The sequence below is a fragment of the Panthera tigris genome, chromosome F2 (assembly GCF_018350195.1).
Source record: "Panthera tigris isolate Pti1 chromosome F2, P.tigris_Pti1_mat1.1, whole genome shotgun sequence".
Taxonomy (NCBI): Eukaryota; Metazoa; Chordata; class Mammalia; order Carnivora; family Felidae; genus Panthera; species Panthera tigris.
Window position 1 is genome coordinate 28,287,217 of NC_056676.1, and position 17,471 is coordinate 28,304,687.

At 40.4% G+C, this 17,471-nt stretch overlaps 1 long non-coding RNA gene across 2 annotated transcripts in view; it reads left to right on the forward strand.

Moving 5' to 3' along the window:
• The window catches only part of LOC122235152, a 117,693-nt gene that overhangs the window by 69,038 nt on the left and 31,184 nt on the right, over window positions 1–17,471 (forward strand). For both annotated transcript variants that reach the window (XR_006213277.1, XR_006213278.1), the window contains one exon: window positions 15,841–15,916. This is a non-coding gene — a long non-coding RNA (uncharacterized LOC122235152). The remainder of the gene's footprint in view (window positions 1–15,840; window positions 15,917–17,471) is intronic.

Sequence of the window (17,471 nt, forward strand, 5' to 3'; positions counted from 1 at the left end):
CAGTGTTTTGCAAACATAAGACATATGGTCCATGAAGTTTCTTCCGCACATTTTGGACCAAAGCTGTTAAAGAAAGCAACTTAAATAAATTCTCTAAAATAACTTTTCAAGTGATTCCGAAATTTGTGAAAAATAACCCAATGCAACTGGTTTCAGATTTCAGAATTAATTTTAAATTGGAGAGTTTGATCAGGTATGGAATTATCTCTCATTAAACTTTTTAATCCTGATTAAAGTTAGCCAAACCTATAGACATAAAACCAATAATTTACATTTGGTTTCAAACTGGCTTCAAATTCCATTAGATTTAAAATTCATAGTAAAACTTGTTTAGTAGATGCATTAATTTTCTGTTGCTATATAGCAAACTACTACAAATTCAGTAGCTTATAACAACATCCACTTCCTATCTCAGTTTCAGAAGACTTAGAATCTCTGGGTTCTCTGCTCAGGGTCTCCCTAGACTGAAATCCAGGTGGTGAATGGGGGTGTAGACTCATCTGTATCTCAAGATCCTCCTCCAAATTCATTCAAGTTTTGGCCAGCATTGGGATCCTTGCGATTGTAGGAATGAGGTTCCTGTGTTCTTGCTGCTATCAACTGGAGGCTATTCTCAACCAGCTGTTCCCAACCACACAGCTACCTTCACAACACAGAGGTTTGCTCCTTCAAGGCCAGCATAAGAATCTCCTTTACTTATGGGACACCTGGGTGTCTCAGTCGGTTAAGCATCTGACCAACTCAGGTCGTGATCTCACGGTTTGTGGGTTTGAGCTCCAAATCGGGCTCTGTGCTGACAGCTCGGAGCCTGGAGCCTGCTTCAGATTCTGTCTCCCTCTCTCTCTCTATCCCTCCCCACTTGCGTTCTGTCTCTCTCTCTCTCTCTCTCTCTCTCTCTCAAAAATAAATAAACATTAAAAAAATATTTTTAAAAAGAAAAGAATCTCCCTTACTTTTCATATCTTTACCTCTTTGAAGGACCCACCTTATTAGATCAGGTCCACCCCAATAATCTTTTCGGTAATTCAAAGCCATTAGAGACCTTAATTATACCTGCAAAATCCCTTCTGCTATATAACATAATATAATCATGGGAATGTCATTCTATCATATTCACAAGTCCCAATCATAGTCGGTGGGGGAGAATTTTATACATTGTATACACAGGGGGTGGGTATATTCGAATTCTGTTTACCATAGATGCTTGTAAAAATAACACTACCATAAAATGCTACTATATTTTATGAGAAGTTAGATTATTTTTGTGTCTTGAAACAACAAGGTTATTTCAATAGAATTTACTCATACATACAAACAGTACAAATCGTTGCAGTTCATTTCCACAAGACTTTGGATGTCACAGAATTTGGTGAAGCTTCTGTAGCCTTCCTGCTATGAAAATGTTTTTAATGTATAGAATGTTACTCCACCAGGACAAAAAGAAATCAGCTGTGGTTAGGTTAGCCTTTCCCTCCCAGGCTAGCTCAACCACAGGTTCTAAAGCTGCACACTCAAAATACCTAGGTCCTTTGTTAGTCTGGAATAGATGGGGAAATCACTGGGAGACTTAGTCCATCATAGGGTGGAAACGGGGATTCAGTTCGGATCCTATATATAGATCCAATACCTGGTGTGCCGGCTGCTGCATCCTGTTGGCATCCTGAGCACCACAATGCCTACTCTCTCCCCAACGCTTCTACTTGTGCTTGGTCCATTTAACTGGATTTCTGACACATTTCTTTGGTAAGATCTATGTTTTGCCTTCGAACAAGCTTATTGGCGTGAGTGTCGGACCACCTGTCTCAGATTCTGCCAGGCCCCCCCGGGCCTTGTCCTCCATGTCCTTGGCTGCTGGACACATGCTCTTTCCCTGGTGGTAGAAAAACTAGAGCCCCTCTTTAACTATCACCTCTTATCTGAGGATTTCTGTTATCTCACTCTTCTCCTGGAATTGAACCTTAGTTAAAAATACTAATCAGAATAGCAAAGTAGCCACGATTCATTTAGTGTCTGCCATATGCCAGGTATTCAGATGGCTACTTTACATTTATATAAACTTTTCAACAACTTTCAAATGAATTATTATTTCCACTTACTGATAAAGACTGCAGCTCAAAGGGATTATGTAATTTGCACTAGGTCATCGATCTGGTAAACATCAAAGTTGGGATTAAAACCAAGATCTCTCTAGTCCCAAACCCCGTATTCTTGCTCTTCACATTTTTTTTAACGTTTATTCATTCCTGAGAGAGAGAAAGAGAGAGAGAGAGAGAGAGAGAGAGAGAGAGAGAGAGAGAGAGAACGAGTGGGGGAGGAGCAGAGAGAGAGGGAGACACAGAATCCGAAACAGGCTCCAGGTTCCAAGCCGGCAGCCCAGAGCCTGATGCGGGGCCCGAACTCACTGACCGCGAGATCGTGACCTGAGCTGAAGTCGGATGCCCAACCGACGGAGCCACCCAGGCGCCCCATATTCTTTCCTCTTTAAATAGAGGAGAATATTATTTATTTTCCAAACTAGGTCACTTTTGAGACTAAAAGAGAGTCCTATTAATAATTACAATTAATAAAAATTATTGAAATTAATAATTATTATTACAATAATAATAATAATCAACAACATAGACACAAGCCAAGCCTGTACCAGACACATCAAAAGGTAAAATTTCTTTAACTTTAGCTTTCATATCCTTTACATCTTAAGGCCTGATTTTATGGTAAGTTGCCTCTTAGTAGCCAGTCCAACAATGGGGGTGACTTCTCCAAGTGGATATCAGCTTTCTCCCCTTCCCTGTTGATCAGTGATGCACAGGTCAGAGCATGCTTCAAGGCTATGCCTACCAAGCTATTTCCTGTTAGTCTAACAAAAAGAGGAGACTGAACTTCCGGGTTGTAAAGCCTGACAAGTCGATTTCACATTCTTCAATTCGTTTACATGTAACTCCTCTTCCTGATCATTAACAAGATTTCTCAGTTGTATCTTTAGAGACCAAAGAAGCCTCAAAGTAACCGAGATTTTCTCAGTTAAATCTATATACTCAGTTCCCAGAACAGTAATAAACACAAAAGAGGTTTTCAAAATGTTTACTGATTATGATAAATATGGATATCTACACAACTACAATATTTTGGAATATGCAGATGAGGGCATGTACATGTAGGTGGTTTTTACACAGACTCTCTCCTATCTCATTCATCTGTAGCGTGTATCTTTCTATATTTCCTTTTTAAAATCCTCCAGTATTGAATAAAAGCCTCATGAATGGAGGCTCTGGTACAATCTACACAAAGCTCAGTATGCAGTGAGAACACAATGAAGCATACTAAAAAACTGATTTCAATTAACATGGTGTCCCAAAGTCTACAGTTTTCCACAAAGCCCATAATTATATCCACAATTAATTTTTAACTTTCATATTCATTAAATAACTTTAGAAAGGAATTCTGTGGATCCCTAATCCTTTCAGATTCTCTTCAGAAGAAGTGTTATGTAGCCTTTTAACTTAGATAATTCTCATTCAAGTCTTTGCACTTTCAGACTCCTGTGCGGACACATACAAATGACTCTGAGACACTTCTTATTGATTTGGCCCTGCCTTCCTGAGAGGGCAAGAACAAGGTGATCGAATTGTCTTCATAAACTCTGGCGTGAAAATATAAATTTGCCAGACAATTTCCCAACATATTATTGTAAGTAAGTGTTGCTTAAAATTCTTCCATGAGAAGATAACCTATATTTAAATAAATTTGAGAAACACTATACTTTCCATTTCATCTCGCAATACTTATTAGCATCTCAAAGACTGTAGCCTGTGGCTATGTCTCCTACCAGGAACAAGGAGACCTAAAGACAAAGACATGCCCAGGTACATTTATAACTAAAGATCTCCTCCTAGCTAACCCCTAAGGGGGAAAGTTGGGCCATAGACTATAGACTGAGGAGCAAGTTACTAACTACCCTGAAGACTCCTTACATTGAAAACTCCTTTCTGGTGAGGTATCGGTAATCCCATAAAGATATTTTCCAGCTCTTCTGGGGACTGGCATCCTCAAGTAGACACTTTAATATCAATTCCCCATTCTTTGAAAGTAGAGCTAGAACCAGGAGCCCTGTGTGGACTTTCCCACTTCTCTAAAAGGCAATCAGAAACAATTCAGCAAAATGGCTATGGTAATATTAATTTATGTAAACATTATGGGGGAATATGGAGAAGTTCGTTTTCAGTATAATACTGAAAGAGAAACTTTGTGCCAACCAGTAGTGATAGTGATGAAGCAAACATAGGTTGGTAAAAGACATATTAAGTGGGTCAGAACTTCTAGCTCTGTCCATTCATTGACATGTACCTTGCAGGAACCCATGAAAAACCTTAGCCAGGAAACCCAGCAGCCAAGAAGTGAGCATTCATAAGTCAAAATAGAAATAAGTCATCAGAAAGATAGATAAGAAATTCACAAGGGACGTTTCTAGGCTTAACCACAATGTGTCGTTTGGTACTGAATCTATTTAGAACCAAGAGAAATCAACATCCTCTCTTTCCCAGAATCCACCTTGAGGAGGGACTTGCCAAACTGTAAACAATAGGCTACGTTTTCCATGCTTGGCACTTGGCGGCCACTTGCATTTGAATTGGCCTTCCAAACGTGGTGCCTCTGTTCATTTAAAAGAGAAAGGTCTAGTGCAGGACTTCTGAACCTCAGCACTTCTGTGGGCTCTATCATGGGTTCTATATAAGAGCAGTGGCAGTTCTATCTTAACCTCTGTCCCATGGGAATCCCAGTTAATGTCCAGGTGACATTCCACACATTTGTAGAATCCTGTCTGGCTTCTCTCCTTGGAAGCTATTTGGAGAAGCTATAGTGAGCTGGACTATAGTGAGAATGCACACGTCTGCAGGATGTGAATTCCAATCATCACACTCCCTCCTCATGTTCTTAAGGAGAATTTGCAAGTTTCCTAGTGCTCTTTCTTGGCCTGTAAAATGTAATGAACTCTCAGACATTTCAATATTGCAAAAAAAGAATTCAAAAGAAATGGAAAACCTCATGTGTTTCCCCGATTGATGGACTAACTCTGCTAAATGATACTTTATCAGGTTAATTTTGAGAGACAACCCCTTTATTGATACAAAAAATCTTCTGTCTCCACTGATTCACTTAATTATTGACTAAATTCAAGATGCTTGGGAATGAGAAGTAGATTTACAAATACTGGAGTCTTTTTCATACAATTAAAAGCACACTTAATGGTACCACGAAAAGTCTTCTCTGTGAGCCAAGTGACCGCATAATGTGCATTAGGTGAAATTCCAGAGGTTTAACGATTGATTTTCCCTACAAATTGTGCAAAGTGAATGCAACACTAAAAGCAAGGAGTGCTGTCAAGTAAGGACTATAATTAACAAAACAAGCTTATGAAAAAATAAAAAAGATGAAAATGAATCCAGTTCACCTTGAGAGAAGCCCCTGAGTAACAGGTTAAGTAATATATTCAGTAACTTAATACAGTTGCTAAGGAAACAATTGTTTGCAAAAGAGGATTAATGGTAAGAAGGAACCAGACTCAAATACCAGACTTAATCTCATGTTTTCATTATGCAGGAAAGATCACAAATTGATAAGGGCCTGTCAGTTGAATCTGCAACATCCAAGCAATGCTACACCTAATTGTATAATACATATAACAGATGTGGATTCCCACTGGAAAACAAAAATATACCAGATACACGTAGAGAAATGTACGGGCTTAAATGGACATTAAATGACATGTTAAGATGACCTGGAAAATAATGCCATATACCCAATATATATAAAATGTAGATAAGACTAAAGTAAACATAAGTTTGTCTAATGAAATTCTAACACCTTGCAGAAATAGTTTTTATTTTTCTAATTTTATCTTCTTATATTTTGGAATACTTAAAATTCTCATTTAGGAATGTCATTAAAGGGTGAAACTTAGAAGAAAAGCTAATGCTTTAACTTTCAATTCTTTCAAACAACAAGCAACAAAAATTCTGACTTGTAGAATCGCCCTGGTCCATAGGACACCTTCGTCTTTGGCAAAGACGGTGGAGGGTAGGTTTCTAGGAAATGCAATGTGCAAGGAACGCCTTTTTACCTTAAAGGATAGATCAATGTGTATCATCAGCCCATTTCTGGAGGGGGAGTTTATGAAATGGGCTTTACCATCTCTCTGGGGTTGTTTGCTGGTCAATATCCTCAGCCTGGAAACCCAGGAGGAGGTAAGAAGGACAAGGAGCCCTGACCTTGACCTCTGACAGAGGTTTGAATAGTCTTTTACAGAAAGATCAAGTAAGCATCCTAAAAGACTCTAAAATAAGACCAGGAGTGGTAACCTTATTTAATTAACTCATTCCCCTGAACCAAGAAAAAGCATCAGAAAATGCAGCTCTTCCATCCAAGCCTTTGGAGGACCTCTTACCCCATGGGAATTATCTTGTTCCCTAACCCTACATTCCCAGAGGCCCCATTCCTTTCCCACTGTGACACTTTGATCCTTTCTTCCCTTGGAAAACTCACCTTTCCTCGGACTCCCTCCCCTTCACCCCTAGGAAAATTCTACTTCTCTCCCATGAAAAGTCTATGGATATCTTCATCTCTTTCTGCATTACCGCCAAGTCTGCTACCTCAGACCTCAGCAAACTTGGAATAGACGTTTTTCTTTGCTTAGGCTTTTGCTGGTTCTGAGGGGAACCATCGGCGGTGCACCCATGAGTAGAAGGAGCCAGTAGAAGCTGTTTAGCAATAATGGCTGAGCCATGTCCCTCTAGAACCGTCTAAGAAAGGGGAGTATAATCATATAGAAGAAAGCACATTCTTCGCATTCATGGGGTCTTCCTCCTACTCTTTGAGAAATAACACCTTGGTGTTCAGAGACTCTTGCTTCTTTCCTGCCTTGCAAAGCACTCACCTTTCACATAAAAGAATAATGGCTCTGCCCGAGCCGTCATCATAGATTGTGCAATTATTGAATGCATTCTCTCTCAGATCCCATTTGCTTCCCTGGTGGTGAGGAGGGCGTAGTGGTTAATTTTTCTATATACAGAGATTCCTCTTTCTGGGGTCTAAGATCATGTTTTTGGAAATACAAAAATACCTCCACAGAGCTGCTTGGCCTACAGTCATTTTTATTGACTAGGTTTTGTCTGACCATCATAGCTAACTGTTACACAATTTTATGACAATTGGACATTAAAAAAAAAACCTATCAGGACTATAGATGACAAAAAAAATAGACAAAATGCTTATCATACCATTATTGCCAATAACTTAATTACTAAAGTAACTGTAGTCAAAACCATTACACCCCCAAATATTCATTCATTCCTTCAACACATATTTAATGGACACCAGCCACATGTTAAGGGTGGGGTATCGGGAAAGAAAAGCCACCAGACAGAGACACAGCAGCCCGCCCTTGGTCGATGGAGCCTTTCCTCTGGTCTCCCACCACTGCCCCACCTCTTTCTCCTTCCTCATCTGTTTTATTGCTCCCCAATGTGGGAAACGCAGCACAGGAGCTCTATCTGTCTGGAGCAGATAAGTACTGAGTTGGCTTCTTCACACAGACAAAGCTGCATGCAGCCTGGGATCCTGAGTAGCACATGCCTCTCCTCCCTCCCTGTGTCCTCCCCGGCACTCGCCACCCACCACTCCACACTGTTCTAAGTGGCGCTGGGCTTCAGCTTTCTAGACAAGCTTCGACCTTAGACGTAACCAGCCCGGGGTGATTTCCTCTTCGAATGCAGGTGGTGCGGAACACTATCCACAGGTCTTCTCCATGACAGTGTGACCACAACGCACCAAGCGCCCATTACCTTCACTGGTAGAATGGCAGCCAGTTCCCATGGTGAACACACGGCCAGCTTGACTGGATAGGAAACAAGGCGCTTTCCACTGAGGGCTTTCGTTTTTGTGCGTCTGTTTGTGTGTTTGTTTTTCACTTGAGTATAGTTGACACAGGTTACATTAGTTTCAGGGGTACGACCGTTGTAATTCAACTTCTCTGTGTTATCCCATGTTCACCACAATTGTAGCTACCATCTGTCCCCATGCAACGCTATTACACCAGTGATTATACTCCCTAGGCTGTACCTTTTATTCCCATGACTTACGTATTCCATAACTGGAAGCCTGTATCGCCCACTCCCCTTCACCCATTTTGCCCATCCCCTCCCCCTCCTTCCTCTAGCACCCATCAGTTTGTTCTCTGCATTTATAGGTCTCATTCTGCTTTTTGGTTATTCATTTGTTTTGTTTCTTAAATTCTCAATTTAAATTATTAAATGCTTCATTTCTTAAATCCTCAAATTTCGTATAGGTGAAATTGTACGGTATTTGCCTTTCTCTGTCCGACTTATTTCACTTAGCATAATACACTCTAGGTACATCCATGTTGTTCAACAATAAAATGGACCAGGAACCTGTTCCACCTTGGAAGAGGGGGGGGCACCCAAAGATAACAGAATGATTCTCTCTGTCATGACAGCAATGACTTCTGTTGCTCTGAGTATAGAAACGGTGCCCTTGTGCTGCCCTCTGGCTAAGCTGCCAGTAACACAGGAGCAGAGCAGCAAGGGTGAGGTTTCCATGTAAAAGAATCTACCTCAACGAAGGAAAAAAAGCTTTTAAAAATCTTATAGAATTCTCAGCTCTCCAGGGAGTTAGACGTTGCTCCCGAGTGCTCACAGGTCCACACAAAGCACCTGTATAAGGCATATATTTGACTCAGTACAATCTTCCACAAAACATATTCCCCCTGGCAGGGGAAATGACAGATAAGCAAACTAGTATACATTTTCCACAAGAAAATTGTGGCCACACTTCCACTTTTTCCCTTCTCTCCAACTAAATCCTTAAGTCTTTTCCACCTTTCCTATATTTTCTCCATCCCTTTCCTCTCTCTACGTGCTTGATATCTGTTCACTAAGCTATAAAGACTCTGCATCCTTACCCCCCAGAATAACTTGGGCCTGAGAAGACAAGGCAAGTGGTTTTGGGAGCTGACAGAACTTCTGATGCCTTCATAATCCTGTGAGAAATGGGTGTTATCTGACATTTGTCTGAGGGTGTCCGCAGACATATTTCTAGGTTTGGTATTGTCTGCTTTGTCTCTGGGGCAAGCAATAGAGAAGAGCGATATTGATGAACAAATTAGGGAAAGATAGAAGTAAACCAGAGGAACAGAAATGCTTCCATCACAGATAACCCAATGTATTAAGGTAAGGAGGAGAGAGAAGGAGAAAGACAATCCCCTTCTTCCCTAAAGGTGCCTCATCTCCAAACCTCCATCCCACACAAATATTGAGAAAGCTACTGTGATGAGCACAAACTTTAGGCAAAAAAATTAATGTGAAGAACTGGGGCGTTATTTTTTCAACTCAGTTTATACTTTGAATCCTCATTCTCCTGAGTTGAAAACCAAATTTTTTATCAGTTCTGCGCCCTTCCTATTCTGAGGTAACACGACAATTCTGGAGCATGGGTGGAGTGCCAGGCTTGGAGCTATGGCCTGGGAGAACAGACATCTGAGTCAGACGAGTCTGTTCCTATCGGCCCACCAGCCAGGTGTCATCCCTGCCTCTCGACTGCAGGTGCCCTTAGTCCAGCTCAGCCTCAGCTGTCTCCAGCTGCTCATCCTGCAGCCTCCACACCAGTTTGGGCCATGGAGACTATGCTACCTACAGCATGACCTAACCTCTGTGCTGCCGCAGGCAACCGGAATTGCTCTTTGGCGTTATATCACCCTGGGGAAGTGAAGGTCTCCCTGGCCAACTAAACCTCCTCTGCCTAAATCCACTTGAAGACATTAAGTCCTTCTATGGAGTTCTGCTATCCTCCCAACGCTGTCTGAGAATCACGGCCCAGCCTATCTCTGCTCTGGGTCCCCTAAACATATCTGGTCTTTTATTACCTTTCTGAGCCTTGGCCTCTTAGAGGCACAGGAAATAGCCCCTCACCCACCTTATCAAGGGCCCAGTGCTCTTCTCACTTGCCTTCTGACGCTCTGTCCTATGGATCAGAGGACATTTATCCAATCAGATCATCAGGGGAGACAGGTTTGTTTTCTTTATTAGGATCTCCCAAACTTAACGTTCATGCCTTTTCTCCTCTGAAGGCTATGTTTGGTTTTTGAAATTCAAAACCCAAAGGAAAATTCTGGGTTTGTTCCTCTCTCTTTCTACTGTCTTAGCCCTTCTCTAAGGAGGTAATAAACTGGAAATAGCATCAGGAGTGCTGAGGAAAAGGAAATACTAGGAGAACACACACCCATACCCACATATATATATAGATACATATATATGTGGGTGTATGTGTATGTTATATATGTATTTTTATGCATCATATAATATATATTTAGTTATGGTTATAATGTTTGCTTGACACACTAGTTTTCTGATATGACACCAGCATATTCTCAATAAACCTAAATTGCCAGACAAGGCCCCTGACTGGTTCCCTTGTCTATTGTCTCTCTGTCATGGTGGCAGGCTAGGAAAATAGCAGTAGTAGGTAGCAGAGAATACATTTTATTTGTATTTCTTAAAGTTAATTTATTTATTTTGAGAGAGAATGAGTGAGAGAGAGAGGGGAGTCAGGGGAGGAGCAGAGAGAGAAAGCGAGAGAGAGAATCCCAAGCAGGTTCTGCACTGGCAGCACAGAGCCTGATGTGGGGCTTGATCTCACAACTATGAGATCATGACCTGAGCCAAAATCAAGAGTCAGATGCTTAACTGACTGACCCACCCAAGTGCCTCAAAGAAGACATTTTTAAAAACCAAACTACTTCACATGTGTTCATTTCTTCAAATAAAAAATGTTTGGGAGTTCCCTGGGAGACCCTTGAGAGAGAGCCGGTTACAGCTCCCTGCACCAGGGGAGAAGCATGGGCTTCAGTGTATAATTAAACAGTAGGTGCATCTAAAAGCTTCAGAAAGGAGTCTTGAGAAGTCTGGATAATATTTGAATCAAGGTTTCCAAACGCCTCTTCACAAATAACCTACTGCTCTTCTGGATTTGTATGTTTATCTAATCATGGTAAATAATTTTTACAAATCCCACCTGACTGGCCATTGTATTTAAAGCCAGTGCCCCAAGGTTTTGCCGTCCTGCTTTTCTTTGCATCTGCATATTCTAATAATTACATATATTCTGTTAACATCAGACATTTCTCTCTAACATTTCAAAAGCTTCTAATGTGTGGCCATCTGGCACATGGACTCCAATAGATGGCTCTGCTGTATGTTCTCATTCTATCAATGTATCTTTCTATGTATCAACTACCTATCATCTACCAATCTCTCAACTGTCTATCTACCTACCTAACTGCCTAACTATCTTTGTAAGATTCATGCCTCTCTTCCTATAAGATTCATTGGACAGTCATACTTGTTAACGTATGACAGTCATGCTGCCTCCCCTGAGAGCCCGTAGGTTCTGTTGGGACATGGACTGCGTCTGTGGTGGGCACCACTGCTCCCTGGGGTCTAGCCGAGGAGGTAGCATATGCAAGGGATGAGTAAATATTTGTTCAATGAGTACATGGTCCTCTCTGAGAGCAGATACCTGTTACCGTTGGTTATCCATTACCTGGGATTCTGACTTTGCGAGTCAGTCACCTCTCACAGTCACAAAGCACGTGCCTCCCCCCACGGGATCCCATCACAATCGCTCTGATATTTGCAATGTGGCATTGCACATCCTTATCTCTACAGACCCACCTCGATGCTTCTTCTTTCACTCAGGAAATGCACATGAATTTGAGTGCCGGTACCGTGTGAAATAGTTCACATTTGCTCTTTTTCTTTAAATTGTTCAGCAAAGTGTGTACTTGATCATTACTAATGGTGTATTTGCATTCACCTCGCAGCTCATCTTGACCCATCGGCCCGCTGAGACCTAAAAATTGAGGGCAGCTGCTCTAGACCTGTGCTTTCAAACCACTATGCATACAAATCACCCGGGGTTTTTGTTAAAATGCAGATTCTAACTCAGTAAACCTAGAGTGGGGCCTGAAAGTCAGCATTTCTAACACACATACCCCAAGAACCTGCCCCTCCTCTGGTCCATGGACCACACTTTGAGCTGCAAGGATATGATTACTGCTCATCCAACCGATTGAAATAAAGCTTAAAAAGTGTACAGCCTAACAAAATATTTACATCTGTCTTAAAGATTTTTTTCTTTTTCACACTTTTGTATTGTTTACTTTTTTTCTCTCCCCATTTCATACACATCTAGCCATGGAAAGTAAGTTTGGCACAAATGTTTTTAACAATAAAAATAATTTCTAACTAAGTAATTTTTATTGCTTCCAACAATGCTGCAATGAAATGGACATGTCTCCCTGTGCAAACCAGCAAGATTTGCTTTGGGCCTACACCCTGCAGTACAATCCCTCTTTCATGGCAGAGCTACATCGCCGACTTCATGCAGCATGGCCAACCTGCTCTACTGAGCCGTTTACCAAGCTGCAAACCTGACGGCGACATATGTAGGATTCTCTTTGTTCATGAGGTTCCCGCATGGGAAACTTAAACATAAAATTCATAAGAACCGTTTTTATCTTTGGGGAGAGAGGGGATGGGATCACAGTAAGGTAGCCAAGAGTCTTAACCTTCTCTGTAATTTATGATTTGGAGAAAAAAGAAGAGAAGGTAAAATGTTAATATTTTAAAATACTGGGTGATGGCTAAGTATCAGTTTCTTATACTATTCTCTGTACTTTTCTGTCAGTTTCAAATAGTCCAGAATTTTTGACAGCTTTATTGAAGTGTAATTTATATACCAAAAACAAAAACAAAAACAAAAACAAAACCCCTGCACATATTTCATGCACTATTTCATGAGTTTGGGCATATGCAAACATTCAGGATACCATCGCCACAATAAAGACAACGGACATATCTATCACCTCCAAAAGTTTCCTTGTGCCCCTTGTTTTTGTTTTTTTTTTTTAAATAGAACTCTAGAATGTATTCATCTTGCATAATTAAAACTTTATTGGACAACAGCTGTCCATTTCTCCCACCCTCCTGCTCCGGCAACCACTATTACATTCTCTGCCTGTATGAGTTTGACTACGTTAGATCCCTCCTAGAAGTAGAATCATGAGGTATTTGTCCTTCTATGACTGGCTTATTTTACTCAGCATAATGTCCTCCAGGTTCATCTATGTTGCCACAAATGGCAGGATTTCTTTCTTTTTTGAGCCTGAATAGCAGTCTATTGAATACATATACTACATTTTCTTTAGCCATTCGTCTGTCAGTGGACACTTGAGCTGTTTCCATGTCTTGGCTATTGTGAATAATGCTGCGATGAATGTAGGACTGCAGATATTTCTTCTAGAGTCTGATTTCCCTTGGATTTATGCCCAGAAGGGGGATCGCTGGATCATACGGTAGTTCTAATTTTAACTTCTCAAGGAATCTGCACAGTTTTCCACAGCTGCTGTACCATTTTTCTGGGATATGACACCAAAACCACAGGTAACAAAAGCAAAAATAGACAAGTGGGACGATATTAAACTAAAAGGCTTCTGCACAGAAAAAAATCAACAAAATGAAAAGTCAACCTACTGAATGGGAATAAATATTTGCAAAACCTATGTGTAATAAAGAATTGATTTCCAGGGGTGCCTGGGTGGCTCAGTCAGTTAAGCGTCCGACTTCAGCTCAGGTCATGATCTTGCAGTCCGTGAGTTCGAGCCCCGCCTCGGGCTCTGTGCTGACAGCTCGGAGCCCGGAGCCTGTTTCAGATTCTGTGTCTCCCTCTCTCTCTGACCCTCCCCCATTCAAGGTCTGTCTCTCTCTGTCTCAAAAATAAATAAACGTTAAAAAAAATGTTTAAAATAAAAAGAATTGATTTCCAAAATATATGAAGAACACCAACAACTCAATAATAAAAAAATAATAACTGGATCAAATGCTCTATAATATCTTTAAAAGCCTAAAACCATTACCATACTGTAAGTGACGTCTTCTTGTTCTTTTGTTTTTGATCAAATTCCTGTGGTGAAATGAGAAACAAAGGGAAGGAAGAGGCCACAGAAAAACATGAAATATGAAATATGAAAATTTTACAAGCAAAATAAATTCTATTATCCTTCGGATTTTTACATTTACATTCAATATCTCGGGGGGGGATTATCTCACATATTTTAGATTTTCTGTTCCCTAAAAACTTATAAGTTCTCTACTCTAGAATGAAAGAAAAAAAAAAATCAAGAGAGTGGATCCTTTCACAAAGTGCCTTAATCTGGGAATTTTTCTAGAAGGAAATAAAATCGAACCCAAAGGAGGAAGGCGTCTCCTGGCAAACACCATATTTCGAACACATCCTTGGTGCGAAGCTCTAATTATGTTATCACTGACTTGCCCTTGGTACTAAGGGGAAAACTGATTTAATTCTGAGACTCTGAAGTTTACTAGCAAGTGACTCACCTTTCTTAATTCCTTCTGCATATTTCTCCCTTTTTACTTCCTATCCCTAAACTTAGAAAACTGTTTTCTTTTACCTATTTTAAATTCACTAGAGAACAAACTGTGTTTTAGAATAAATTGTTCTAGAGAATGGAACATCTAGAAGTCACATTATATATTCTCGCACTGAACTAAAAAACCCACAAATGAAAGGAAACTGAAATAGCTCCTATTTAGAAGCAATGAGTCACTTTTCCAGCTTTCACTGCTTCACCCGGTATAGGAACACCCTTTCTTCTATGATATCTGCCTTCCAGTAATCTACGAGCACAGTGTAGTTAGCAGAGTTGTAGCTGGGGAACACACGAAGAATTTTCCTGCTAAATCCACAATATGTCACTTCATCTTCTCCACATTTTTCTTTAACTTAAAATTGTTCATCCTGATTTCTAAGCATTAGAAATCCAATTACGTCTACGTTTAAACTTTGGGAAATCGTTCCCTTGATGTTTTAGAATTTGAAATGGTCTAAAGAGTCAAAAAGGTCATCAGTGAGCACAATCAGAATCCATTAAACCGTAAAGACATATTCTAATGCAAAAGTAATTTTAAAAATCACATCTGAGGATCAAATTAAATGTTTATTTCCATTTAATTCCAAACTTTCAATGATATAACCCTCTTGGGCCAATTTCGCACTCTGTAAGTTAAGCCTTCTGGACGCACTAGTTTTCTTTGCTTTTCATGTAGTTTATTATTCATCGCCATCCTGCTCTTCCTTTCTACTCATTTATCCATATGGAAAATGTGTTGACATAAAAAAAAATTGTATTATGGAAGAAAAATCTTTGCACGATTCCTTCTTCTCCTGCAGCTATGAGAGGTACATGTTCTATTGTTATACTCCATTTCTCATATGTTCACTCATTGCCTAGGAAACCCCCAGATTATATTTCTTCATTCTGAAGTATCAGAGCCTCTGTTTCCATTAAAAATTCACAAATGCGGGTGCTCCTGGGTGGCTCAGTTGGTTAAGCCACCGGCTCTTCACTTGGGCTCAGGTCATGATCTCACAGTTTGTGGGTTCAAGTCCCACAGAGGGCTCTGCAACAGCAATATGGAGCCTGCTTGGGATTCTCTCCACCCCCCACCCCCCCCACCCCGCACCCCCCACCCCCGCCGTCTCTGCCCCTCCCCCACTTGTGTGTGCACACTTTCTTTCTCTCTCTCTTTCAAAATAAATAAACTTTTTAAAAAATTTCACAAATACAGACTGAGTTATAACACTAATAGAATAGATTCGAGAAAATTAATAAATTAGATCATGGAGTCATAAGCTATCCTAAAAAAAGCCTGAAACTTGTTACACCCTTTTCTTTTTGATTTGTTTTGGCAGCTTTTCATTCCCTCTCCTCTGTACAGAAGTCTCCCCATCGCCACCAGCATTCCAGTTGGACCTCAGGAACGTAAAGGTATGAGAAATACTTCTTCCTTTCCCGGTATGAGAAATACCTCTCGGCACTCAATGTCAGCCATTGTCTTCCACTGTACTTCCTACCCTGTTTGTCGCTAAATAAAATCTGTGATGTTGCCCTCATATTCTCGACATCCAAATACTATATAGAAAACATGCCCTGCGTCAGGCATTCAGGAAAGAAAACATCACGAAAGCTGCAGCCCTCCAAGTATGTTTGGGTGACTCTTTAATTCACAGCTTTCGAGCTTTCAGATGGAGAGAATGCCGTGCAGCAATGAGAGCATGGGTGGGGGACCAAGAAGGATCTGGATTCAAACGCAGTCTGCACCTAATTTTTTGACCTTGAGAAAGTCATTTACCTTCTTGGGACCTCTCTATTAATTGAAGATGATTAAATGAGAGGGGATAGGAAAAATACCCAGCATGTACTAGACACATAAGCCACATTCTATTGCCTTCGTGCCTCCATAATGTACTTTATAAGAACGTGTAAATAGTGTTTCCTTTTTTCTCATTACCCACAACTCTCGTTTCTTCAGTTGCCCTATTCCCCGAAGGCTTTCTATTCACTGTGAAGGCACAGTTTTAAATCCTCTGACATACCTTTTAGCTTGGGTTCTAAATTTACGTTCTGGTAAAAATATGTGTCCAAAGTAAATGAAATACAAAATAACTGAGACAGAGAAGTAGACATGTATGTGTCTCATTTGTGCTCTTGGGATTTAAATTTATGGAAGTGACTGAGTAATAACACCGAGGCCAATGGTACTGAAAGAAGAATTCATTATTTCTATTTCCCTAGAGAAGGAGGTACATCATGTTATGCAGGGCCACATGGAAAGCACCAGGGTTTGGGCAGGAGGCAGAAGAGGGGAAAGCCTGGGCTGTAGCCTTTTTTCATGTTTCCACAGGAAAGACCAGGCAAGGCTGGGAAACAATTTAAGATTGTCTATTTTGAATAATTCTGGAGGTTTTAAGCTATAGGAGCAGTCTCTAGCTGCCTGGTACCCAACCCTGGGATGATTTAGGGCAGGAGAAATATTGGCTTGATGTGTAAGTTAATAGAATTTGTTGGGTGAATACATTTCCCAGATTGGTTGATTTGCATTTGAAAGGTACACTGCCTGCCAAGCTGTCTCTAAGAATTGGCTAGCCCTGGGAGGGGCAGTCTCTCAGCAGCCAGAAAGATTTTTTAAGATGGCAAAACATCATAAGATAATAAAAATTTAAAAATATGATTAATACAATAGGGAAAAGAAAAAGGATATCAGTTATATGACATTAAAGGGAAACATTTCAAAAATGCAAAAAAATTAACTCCACTTTTAATAGAGAAATATATTTCAGCCGTGAGGCTTTTTTTTAAGCATAGTGAAAATACTAAATACATATATTTTTAAATTCTAGTGGTTTTTTTTTAAGGTTATTTATTTTCGAGAGAGTGAGTGTGCATGTGTGAGTGGGGGAGGGGCAGAGAGAGGGAGAGAGAGAATCCCAAACAGGTTCCATACTGTCAGCACAGAGCCTGACATGGGGCTCGATCCCCTGAA